The following is an 8,301-nucleotide window of genomic DNA, read 5'->3' on the forward strand; positions in this document are numbered from 1 at the left end:
CGATTTCTTCACATCCTTGCCGGCACCTCTGTTTGTCTGTCTTTTTGGTCGGAGCCATCCTAGTGGCTGTGAAGTGGCTCCCTTTGTGGTTTGGATTTGCATTTCCCTGATGATGAATGGTGTTGAGAATCTTTCCTGTGCTTATTGGCTATTTGCAGATCTTCTTTGGAGAAATGCTTATTCAATTCCTTTGCCTGCTTTTGAACTGGGTGATTCGGGTCTGGTTTTAATAGTTGCAGAAATACCGCAACAGTCTGCAGTGGACCAGCGTCGGCTGTGGCCCATGGCCAAGCTCTGGAGCCCTGACCCCAAGTCTTAGCCATGCAGCTAACTTCTGGTTGTTCTCCTCTGTGAGATGGGATTTGAATGCCTTCCTTACGGCCGTGTTAGAAGGACTTGCCGGGAACATGCACGTAAATGCTACTGCATATTGTGCGTGATCGGTACTTGGTGGACATCTCCCTGGCAGAGCACTGCCAATGACAAGAGGGTCACTACTTTCAGGGCAAGACTTGCCCTTTATGGATAATGTTAATTGGAGGATGCCCTTGGGATGTCTGGCTGAAAGTCTCCTCCCTGTGACCGCCCCCTGCAGGGTCCCAGGGCAGCAGCCTCTGCTTCCTGAGCCCGCAAGTCTGGGGCAAAGGCTGTGGATTCCCCCACCTCCTCTGGCCTCAACCATCCATCCACTCCTCCCTGTGTCACCCAAGCCTCCTCCCTTCTTCCCGAGTGGTGTGTGACTGCTCAGGGGAGGTGAGAGGCAAACTGGAAAGCGACACAACACCCCTTAATTACCCTTGTTCCTTCTATATCCGAGCACCTAAATTTAGCCAACAGAGCCCAGGCACTGGGGACTCGGCTCCTCCCCCCACAAGCCCCCCACCCTTGGCAAAGGCAGGAAAATGAGCCCGGGGACAAGACTTCTCAACCAGCACCTCCTCTTCACCACCCTGGGGGTGGGTCAGGGACATTGCTAAGAGGCCAGCTGAGGGCATTAGGCTCCAGTGGGGGCCCTTCCTGCTGCAGCTGGCAGGTGGGACTACAAGTCATGACTGAGCAGAGTGCCACTTGCCCACCCCCTGCCCTTAATGATGGGGAAGACTGGGAGGGAGGGTCGGAGAAAGTGATTAGAGTGTTGGGGACACAAGGTCCGAAATCAGACAGACCTGGGTTCTCACTTCCACTCTGCCACCTGCCAACTGTGTGACATTAGGCAAGTCAACAAACCTCTCTGGGCGTGTTTCTTCATCTGAAAAATTGGACAATCATAGGATCCCCCAAGTAAGATTGTCATGAAATTGAAACACGATGATTCAAGTAAAGCACGTAGCACCAAGTAGGTGCCCAACAGACAGTCTCAAGATCCACCTCCTCCAGGAAGACTTCCTGGCTGGCTCCAGCACAGGTGCCCCCATGTTCCCTAGGGGCAGAGTGTGTCTGCTGTAGACCATGACCCCCTCCCAGGCTCCAGGACTAGTTCTAGAAGGGGAGGGCTTGTTTGTTGCTTCTGTGAGTCTTTAAGGTTGCAGGACAAAGTTGCTGTGAGCTACGCCACTGCTCTTTGGGATAAAATAGACAAAGGGGGAGCCAGAGGAGGAAATAGTTTTCTTTTGAGTTGGGGTAGAAGGTTTGGCCTAGAGAGAGAGAGAGTCAGCTGAGGGAAAGTGTGCCTCGCCCACTCTGCACCCCAGAGACAGGTGGCAGTGGCTTCACCCCAGAGCTGGGAGGCCAGAATGTCCTGGCCAGTGTTGGGGACTCCAAGGTCAATCAAGACTGGGACTGACACCCCCATTTCTGGGCCTCTGGGCCTCGGTTCCTCATCTGCAGATTGGGGCAGTAAATGCCACCTTCCTCCTAGGTCTGGAGAGAGGATAAAGTGGGGCAGTTGATTGGACAGTGAGCCCCACCCTGCATCCCTCATGGGTGGGACCTCCAGCTGGGTAGGGAAGCCAGATGAAGCCTGAATGTCCTACTCACCTGAGGCAGGTGTGGTCTCTCTGGGCAACTTCCCTGAGTACAGTTCTCTCTCAAACACACACACATGCACACACACACGCCACACCCTGCTTCTTGGCCACCCTGGAGCTCTGGGACACAAGCCTTCAGGGGCACCAGTGGTGGGTGGCCTGGGACAGCCCCCCGCCCCCACTGCACTGGCCCCTGGCCTCCCCACACCACCAGCACCGGGCTCAGATGGCGCTCGTTACCGCACTGATGAGTCCCTTTCATTACCCCATGTCACCACTGAGGAAACGGCATTGGGGAGGGTGGCACAGAGGGGTTAAGGAATGTTCCAGAAGGACAGAACTTAGGTTCAGACCCAGACAGTCTGGCCTCATAGTCTGTGCTGGAAACTGCTACACTCCTCTGCCTCCCCGAACCCCTGATGGGTTGGAGTAATTAATTAGCTTTACAAAGTGGGAGGTAATGCTTCAAGGTATGTGCCGAGGTAACACCTGTGAAGTTAAATTCTTCACCGGATGTTCCCCTCACTGAGAGGGCTCACTGAGTTTGAGCTTCTCTCTTGCAATAAATAATTTAATAATAATAATAATAATAACAACAACAACAACAACAATAACTAGTAGCAGATATTCTTCCAGCCTGTTTTATGCACCACGTTCCCATCCTAAAACCTGACGTGTTACCTCAGTGAACCCTTAGGACAGCCCTCAGAGGAAAGTATTGTGAATTTCCTCCTCGTCCAGATGACAAAACTGAGGCTTAGAGAGCTTAAATCACTGGGCACATCCCAGAGCTGGTGGTGGAGCCAGGCAGCCTGACTCCAATCACTCATTCATCGCACAGCCCATTAACCCAGCCTCCTGCCTCCTGCCTCCTCCCACCACACCTGGTGCAAATCCCACTCCGCCCCTCCTTGTTGGGAAGCTGCCTCCCTGCCACCAGAAGGGGCCTTCCCCCAGGAGCCAGGATAGCGAGGAATGGCCCAGGTGCCCTCCAACCTCCAACCCAGCGCAGGAAGGAGGGGTAGGCTTGGCCCTGGTGGCAGCCCTGGGAGAGCCCCTGCTGGCCCACCCCAGCCACCCTCTGCAAGCCTGGCCCAGCTGACGTGCTCTGGGAGCGTCACAAGCCGCTACTGCAGGGCAAACAGAAGATTCAGAGACAGAAGGACCCAAGCTGCATAAGGAGGAGGGAAATGTTTTCCCAGCTGCTTCCCTTTCTCGACACAGCTCCCGCCAGCATCCAGTAAGTGGTATGACCATGCAGAGTAGTGCCCAGGCCTTAACGACTGCTCCCTCAGTCATGCAAGGAGAAGGTTTGTTCCCGTAAAGGGCTCCATTAAATCCTTAGCCAAGGGCTGTACTCTTCTCCATCTCCATCTCAGCCAAGGGGGAGAGGCCACTTGACCAGTTCTCTCAGAGAGAGTCAGTTACTATAGGGTCTTCATTATTATTATTATTAATGATTATTATCACTATCATGTCATCATGGCAGAGATAAGACCCCAGAACCCTGGGTATTGGGACAGGGGTTAAAAGGATCCATCCAGGAATGCCAAGGGGGCTAACTAAAGTTTCTCTCGTGTATTTACTCCTCAGGGGAACCAAGCTCTCTCAAGATGTTTTATATTATCTGCAACAGAGACAGCACATTTCCAAGCACAGCACACTATTGAAACTACAAGGAAGGGAGACTCTGGAAAGGGTCCAGTGAGTAAGAGATGGTACCTGGAATGGAATGGAATTATAGCATGCCTGTTGTTACCGCTTAACAGATGTAAATACCCCTGGGGTTTTCCTCTTTTGTTTTGTTTTGTTTATGGATTTATTTCAGTGGCAGAACAATCGGTTATAAGGATTCTTGAGGTTCACTTCTGACCTGTGTGTTGTTTAGGATTATGTTTATCTGAAGGAGATAGAAAACCCCAAAGAAACAGTGTGTCAAACAATAAAGAAGTCTCTTTCATTCCCAGGTAAACAATATTTGGAGGTATCTAGTCCACAACTGATGTGGCAGCTTCATGAACATCAGAACCCAAATCACTTCCTTCTTGTTGCTTGGTCGCATTTAACACATGGCATCTACCTCATGATCCAAGATGGCTGCTCCAGCTCCAGCAATCACATGCATATTCTAGCCAATGGAAAGAAAGAAGAAGCAAAACAGTTGCAGACCCCTGCCTTTAAATGACGTTTCTTACATCCCAGTTACAGAGCTTATTCACATGGCCCTAGTTAGCTATAAGGGAGGCTGGGAAATGTCTTTATTTCAAGCAGTTATATGCCCGGCTGAAAAATTAGGGGTTCTGCGGCAAAGGAAACAGGGAGCACAGATATTGGGGAATAGTTAGCAGTCTCTAGCACATCTTAATGCTCTTCCATTCCACTGGAGAGGGATGGCCATGTACTTTCTGGCACCGTGCTCCAGGCAGCCTGGGACTGCCTTCAACTTGATCTTGTGTGTTAGTCTGGACTCCCCACCACAAAACCAGAACTACTCTGAGAGTAAGACCCAGACCCCAGAACAAAGGCCTTACCCTGGCATTCAAGGCCCTTTGGCAGTTAGGTTTCATCACCTGCCGCAACCCCCTGCAGCCTTGCTTGGCCCAGCCCCTCTGAGCCTCTTGCCTCTTGCACTTCTTGCTTGGAGGCTGTTCCCTCCACCTGAAGGCCTTCTCCCAGGTCTCCTAAGCCAGAGGGACTCCTAACTCAACCCCGAAGACTCACCATAGAACTGTTGCCTTGTCAGTGCAGCCTCACTGGGCCCCTCTGGGAAGAATCAGAATCCTTCTCTCCTGTCCTCCCTTGGGCTTCTGGAGCCTTCCGTCATCCCTCTATTTATAGCCTGTTCAAGTCAGGTGCCCCTGGACACACTGCCGGGAGGAGGGAGGGGCCCCAGGCTGGGAGAGCAGGTCCTGTGACCTGCCTGGGGAAGGGCTGGGAGTTTCCAGGACGGCTCCTCTAGCCCCATGTTCCCCTCGTGCTTCTGTCTATGGGGGAGATGAAGCTCCCACACCTGGAGCAGCCTCATCACAATGCCCCTGGGTGGTCACCTATCTCCCCAGCTTTGCCACGTGCCCTGGGGCCTGGGCTGTGCTCATTTCCATCCCCAGAGCCCAGAGCCCAGCCCAGGACCTGACCCTGCCTCCATCATTGCATGCTGACATGAGTAACGCGGTGGAGTTAGATGTCTCCATGCTGGGGGGGTCCTGGCCGGGGTTGCCTGACTGGGTAAGAGGGCAGGAGCTGCTGTAACTCTGGGGAGGCAAGGAAGCTCCCTCCCTGGACAGTCGGCTTCCCTCCTGCTTCCCTGGCAGGTCCAGGTGCTCACCACAGGAGGTGGAGAAACATCCACGCTTCAGAAAGCCAAGCAAGGGGAGAGGGCCCTGTAGTCCCCCACTAAATGTCATTGTCACCTCCCCATACCCAGCCTGGCCCCTCCTGTCAGCTCTGTACCAACTCACAATGGATCCTTCAGTGACTCCAAGCCATTGCTCAACCCACCCCTCCACATGACAACCTTCCCACCCCCATCCCTGAAGACCTCTCCCCACCCAGTTACCTCTGTCGGCACCACCCTCATTCCTCCCAAATGCTGACAAATCTGGATTCTGAGCCAGAGTGACCTGGGGGTCCTGAGCCCAATCCCCACCCTTTCTGCTCCCCCTCACGCACACACCCCTTTTCAGATAAAGACATCCACACCGGTGTCAAGGATACCCACCAGCTGCCAGCTGAGTACCTCCCCTGCCCTTTCACAAGCCTCCGTGCCCAGCCCTGACTGGGCGGATGGAGCCCTTGACCCTTGAGTGACTAGAGGGACACTAGATGGAAGGCTCAGCCTTTCTGTCACCAGCAGGGCTCATAGGCCCAGCTGCCCAGGACCTTCCTGCCTCCTGTGGGTCACATGACAGGCTGGCTCCAGTGTGTCTGCCCTGAGCCCCAGCTGAACCAAGAGTGGGCTCTGGCATTTAGAATCAGACAGACCTGGCTGGACAACCTCAGACAAGTTCCTAACCCTCTCTGAGCCTCTGACATTTGTAACTAACTCCAATCTGGCCCATAGGGCTCCCAAGGGGCCTGAGGAAGGGATCCAATGGGCCATGTGGGTTTGAGACACCTCTTTCCTCCCTCACCTTTAGAAGGTGAGGGCAGGAGGCTTTTCTGGGGAGTAGGTTGGGAGGGCGAGGAAGGACCAGTGTGCCTTCTGACCTTGCCTCAGGAGCTGGCCCCCAGCCCTACCTAGCTCAGAGACCACCTGCCTGAGGAGGAAGATGATGGTGCCAATGAGGAGAGACAGTCTGGGGCGCCTCCTAGTGGGCACCAAGGGAATGTCTCCTCGGGCAGAGGATAATCAGCCTTCCAGTCTAGCCCCTTAATGTAAGGCTCTCAGCTTGGAATCGGGGCCCAGTACTGACTCATCACGGCCAGCTCTGGCAAAAGTCACCTCTCCTCAGGGAACCTCAGGTTCCTCATTCCCCAAACGGAGATGCTGATAATAATACCACGCACAGGACCACTTCAGTGGAGGCTTCAGTCGGGTGCCAGGTGACCCTGCCATGCACACAGACACCACCTTGCACATGTTTTTTAAGGTCCAGAGAGCTAGTAGTTTGCTTGAGGGCCACAGCAAGCTAGTGGATGAGCTGAGGTGAGGAGCCAGGTTTCAGACTCCTGGTCCAGTGCTCCTTCCACTCCTGGGTGCTGTGCCATGTGACCTTGGACTTCCCAGGCCTATTAATTCCTCCATGTGGCTCTGGGCATTTTCAGATCTTTTAGCGCTATTAACACACCTGTCCCAGGAACAAGCTTACGATCGCATCCAATTAACCTTCCTGCCAAACAATATAGGATGTGATTTCTTTTTCCAATGCTTGCAGTGATACCTCTGTTCCCATCTCTTTCCCCAAAGACAGAAGCCCCATGTGAGCCCTGAGGTGGCTGTGCTGTCCCTTAAGTTGGGGCCGTGCAACACTGGCCCACAGCACGCAGGCCCCAGGTCCTGCTTATCCAAGCCCCAGGTGGGACCTTGCTCCTGCTCTGGGTGGGAAACTGCATATGTGTGCTGGGGGCGGGGTGGCAGAAGAATGAGGCCTCCCCCAGTGGAGAAGGAGGATGTGGAAGGGGAGTTCCCAGCCCCAGCCCCAGAGGGTCAGTTTATTTGGTCTCTAATGAAAAGTGTTCTTCCTGAATTCCTTCACGGTGCTGGTGGGGTGACCCTGGGGGCATGAACTAGACCAGAGGGGAACTGGGCCCAGCCCGAGGCTGTGTCTGCACAGTAGGCTCTCACCTTTCACTTGGGCTGTGTGCTTATCTGGGGGCAGCTGGAGCTCCCCCTGCTGCCCCCTCACTGAGCATCTGAAGGGGTTACACTCACACACCTGTACATGCTGTGACACACCAGCTTTTAAGAAACATCCACAAGTACACAGATGCACAGACAGGCAAAGACAGAGACTGTGTGATCACACAACCCTGAATAGACTCATACACACACACACACACACACACACACACACACGTGAAAGGAAAGGAAAAGGGTCCAAAGGATAGAGTCAGGCCCTTGGGAGGTGGGCTGAGCTGGGGTGTGAGTGCATAGTTGGGAGGCTGTGGGGGAACAGAGCTGTGCCCCCTCCCAGGCAGGCAACCTTGCGGAGGGAGGCCTCCACCATGAGCGTGCGGGGCAGTGAGGACGCACTTAGGTGTGACGCTAGGAAACTGATCCACATGGGGGATCTGATGGCTCCAGGAAGCCAGGGGAAGCCAGCCCTGGAAGCTCTCCCAGGACCGTATCCTGGCTGAATGGCTTTTACTTCCTCCCTGCTCAGCCTCTCACAGATCTCCTCCTCCTCCCTCTCCCCTTTCCCTGTTCCTCCCACTCCCCCACATCCTCCCCTCCCCTCGGGGTCATCTTTTTGCCATTTACAGCAGTCCTTGCCTGGCACCAGTACCTCCTCAAAGGCCCAGGCCTCTCTGAGAAGCTTTCCTCCCACCCCCTCCCAGAGGCAGATTAACCCCTGCCTTCTCATGCCCCGAGGCCCCTGCACGCCCATAGCTCCCAAGGCGTCCCAGTGTAATGCTCCGTGGACGCACCTCACTCCTTGACTCTGTGAGAAGGCTGTGCTTTTTTAAGGGCCAGAGGAGGCTGTGCCACGGCTTCACTGGAGCTGCGTAGGATGGGATTTGTGATTTTGCAACTTCCTCAAGGCCATATGGCTGGTAAATGCTGGACCTGGGACTTGAACTCAGGACTGTGTACTCTCAGACCCTGAATTCTTAACTGGTGGGCCTGCTTCCTTAACCCCATTGTACAGATGTGGGAGTTGAGATTCAGAAGCTG

The 8,301-nt window shown here is 54.2% G+C and overlaps 1 long non-coding RNA gene across 1 annotated transcript; it reads right to left on the reverse strand.

The window, feature by feature from the left end:
* Nucleotides 1–3,902: 3,902 nt before the first annotated feature.
* LOC140699070 (uncharacterized) lies at nucleotides 3,903–4,896 on the reverse strand. Its single transcript, XR_012077089.1, has 2 exons — nucleotides 4,689–4,896; nucleotides 3,903–4,095 (listed from the first exon to the last, which is right to left on the reverse strand). It is a non-coding gene; the product is annotated as an uncharacterized lncRNA (long non-coding RNA).
* Between the last annotated feature and the right edge of the window lie 3,405 nt (nucleotides 4,897–8,301).

The sequence above is a fragment of the Vicugna pacos genome, chromosome 10 (genome assembly GCF_048564905.1).
Source record: "Vicugna pacos chromosome 10, VicPac4, whole genome shotgun sequence".
Lineage (NCBI taxonomy): Eukaryota > Metazoa > Chordata > Mammalia > Artiodactyla > Camelidae > Vicugna > Vicugna pacos.